The sequence below is a fragment of the Chrysochloris asiatica genome, unplaced genomic scaffold (genome assembly GCF_000296735.1).
Source record: "Chrysochloris asiatica unplaced genomic scaffold, ChrAsi1.0 scaffold00099, whole genome shotgun sequence".
Lineage (NCBI taxonomy): Eukaryota > Metazoa > Chordata > Mammalia > Afrosoricida > Chrysochloridae > Chrysochloris > Chrysochloris asiatica.
In genome coordinates, this window is record NW_006408617.1 from 10,813,289 (window position 1) to 10,816,718 (window position 3,430).

A 3,430-nucleotide genomic window follows, 5' to 3' on the forward strand; every position below is an offset into this window, starting at 1 on the left:
CTAGATGTTAAAAGGGTGGTTGGGTGTGTTACTCTTATGATTTCAGTGTGATTTCAAACTGAAATCTCAGTGTTCTCAGTGTGCCAAACCTGACATTGATGCTTAAGTAAGGAAAGTGCTATTCACCCAATAAACCCAAAACCCAAAAGGATAATGCTAGCCATATATTGCCTTTCTGACATTTCTTTGGGATTCTGCAAGAGCCTCTCCTTTCCCTCCCCCCCATTAAGACCATTTAAGTATGTGTTAAATAACTTGTTTTTGTCATTGTTGTTTTTAAGTGCCATCGAGTCAGTTCTGACCCATGGTAACCTTGTATAGGGTTCCCGAGGAGTGGCTGGTGAGCTTGAACCGCCAACCTTGCAGTTCAAAAGGCTTTGCAGTCTGGTGCATTAACTCACAGCGCCACACCAGAATGCCGTTAAACAACTACAGCATACTAAATAAAAGGTTTAGCCAAACCCTCCCTACCCCCCCCCCAAAAAAAAGAAATCAAGTAACAGAACTACCTAATGAAAACCCTAGAGTTCACACTGCTCTGATCCCGTTGTACATGGGATCCTCATAAACTGGAGGCTGACTCATAGCAGCTAACAACAAATGAGTTACACTAGCAAAATGTGGCTCTAACTTTTCACACTGGATTTTTATATATTAAGTACCTGTTTTAATCTCCCAAAGTTCTCTTTGAGGACAGACTGAGAATTTTCAGAGTCTTCAAGGAGAATCTAAGGAGTTCAAAAAGGAAGCTGAGATATGAAAGCCCTGTTGGCAAACTTTGGCCATCTAATCTTGGAATCCCCTAAGAATAATCAGTTGCACTCTTCAACACCAGCGTTCCTTTCTGCAAAACAATATGTAGGCTATACCCTGCCTACTACATGTGTTTCTGTCTAATTAGCCAGGGTTGAAGTGTTCTTTTCATTTGATAAAATGTGTAAGTTGATATCTTATCTACACAGAAACCCACATCAGAAGACAGTCTCCTGATCACTACTGGTAGACGCATGAAAGGTTTTTCTACCTTAGAACATTAGCACCAATATTCTGGAAGTCCGCAGCTGGGATGGAGGGAAAGGAGAGAGGGCAGCACCTAGATGAGTCACCGCAGAGAACCTGGGACACTGAGATCTCAGTGCCACGAAAGCCTGAGGCTGTTGAAATGGGGCAGTGTTTTGTAAGCCATCTAAGAAGCAAACACGATTTCCCAAAGTACAAAATGTCAGCACCCAGCCGCAGCCATTACAGTCTGCGGGGAGCACCAGATGAATGAACTGAGTGACCTTCTCCAAAGGCTGAAATCAACACTAGCAACTGACTAATGAACACTAACTTCAGGAAAACTGAATACAAGAAAGACAGGTTGGGGTGAGCTGTGATCCTCCCAGGCTGGCGACACTACTCCAATCTTAGCATTCCCTGGATTTGTATTTTTGCAAATAAAGTTATTTTCTCTTCTTTTTTCTTTTTAAAAGATATATTCCCTGTGGTCTGGTGCTCTTAATAGTTTCTTCCAGAGATGTTTTATGAATATTATTCTGTGTATTACTATTGGAACACAATCATACATATTTGGTTATGTATTGTTGATGCCTACTTTCACACAAAGACCTACAGCCCTCAAAGTCTAGAATATTTATTCTCTGACCCTTTACCAAAAAAATATGCTGACCATAGTACTATGAGGTCAGATCAGGAGAGCTTAAAGTTCAAGGAGAAATCACCGAGGATCGGATTTAACCAATTTAAAAATCATATTAAACACCTACCCTCCAACCAGACATGGTCCTTATCCTCCTGGAGCTTATACTGTGGCTGAGAAGACAAGTGGCACACAAGTTACAAACAAGATGACTGTGAAGAACGAGGAAGCCTGCAAATCTCCTGGACCCTCAAGCAGAGGACCTGCCCTTGTCTCAAAAGAAGGGCAAGCATATTTAGCATATGACCTTGAAGATGAGGGCAAATTAGTCAAGGGAAGAGTATTCCATGCAGAAATCCCTTCTGAGGGAGCTTTCATAAAGGAAGCTAGCAGACAGGGAGATGAGGAGAAACATGCAGGAAGAGCATGCACTGTGGGGCTCTGTCTGGAAGGCTACCAGAAGCTGAAATAGACAATGAAGGATCTTCCCCTAGAGGTGCCAGAGAGTTATGGACCTACAGATGCCCTGGATTTGATCTACTCACCTCCAGAACTCTGAGACAATAGATTTCTGTTCTTTCAGGCCACCATTTTATGGTATTCTGCATGACACTCCTTAGTACATAGGACACTAAGACAGTATGTGAATTATAGCTCAAGTCCTGGTATGGTGCTTCAAGATAATGTGCTGGACACAAGGTCAGCGGTTCAAACTTACCAGCCGCTCCTTGGAAACTCTATACAGGATGGCTACCAGTCAGAACTGATTCCAAGGCACTTAACAACACCAACAATGCTGTTTCTAAAAAAATGAGGAATTGTTTTCCTAAATGATTTCCTAGTCACCTCTATCATTCATCAGCAAATGTTTGTTGTAATTACTTTGGTACTGGGGAAGCATGCATTATTCAAGGGACTTACAATATAATGAAGGAGCTCTGGTAGCGTAGTGGTTACGAATCAGGATGTTAACCTCAGGGTTAGCAGTTCGAAACTACCAGCTGTTCCACGGGAGAAAGATGAGCCTTTCTGCTCCCGTAAAGATTTACAGCCTCGGAAACTCTGTGCAGGGTCGCTGTGAGTTGGAACCAACTCCACAGCACATAACAACAACAATTTAATGGGGAAGGGGCATGCAAACAATAATTCCTAAGCAGTGAAATGGATGCTTCAAACAGAGAAAATGACAGGGTTTTAGAGAGCACACAGTAGAGACGGTAATTAGGGTGGTCCTGGATGATGTTGGGGATGGGAGGGGGAAGGATATACTTTGCTTACTGCAAATGTGTACTCCATGGCATACATACAAAAATTAACCTCTATGTAAAGGCCTGTAAATAGGGTCAGGGAGCACGGTGACTCCAGACAATAAGCACTGGGCTACAAACACAAGGTCCACAGTTGGAGCCCACCAAGCACTCCTCTGGAGAAAGATGAGGCTTTCTGCTCTCATGAAGACTTTAAAAAGCGTTGGAAACTCTACACAAGGTTAACTATGAGTCAGAACAACAACAGAGTCAAAGGAGCCGTGGGAGCGTAGTGGACTACGAGTCGGGCTGCTAACTGCAAGGTCAGTAGTGTGAATCTACCAGTCACTCCTCTGGAGAAAGATGAGACTTTCTGCTCCCATAAAAATGGGTCAGAACCGACTCAGTGGCACACAACCACCACCACCACCAAATAGGGTCAGCCAAAACAAAGGAAGCACTAAGTTCGATGGACTGACACAATAGCTTTAACAATGTGACCAAACATACCAGTAATGGTGACCAGGCAATGTTTTATTTG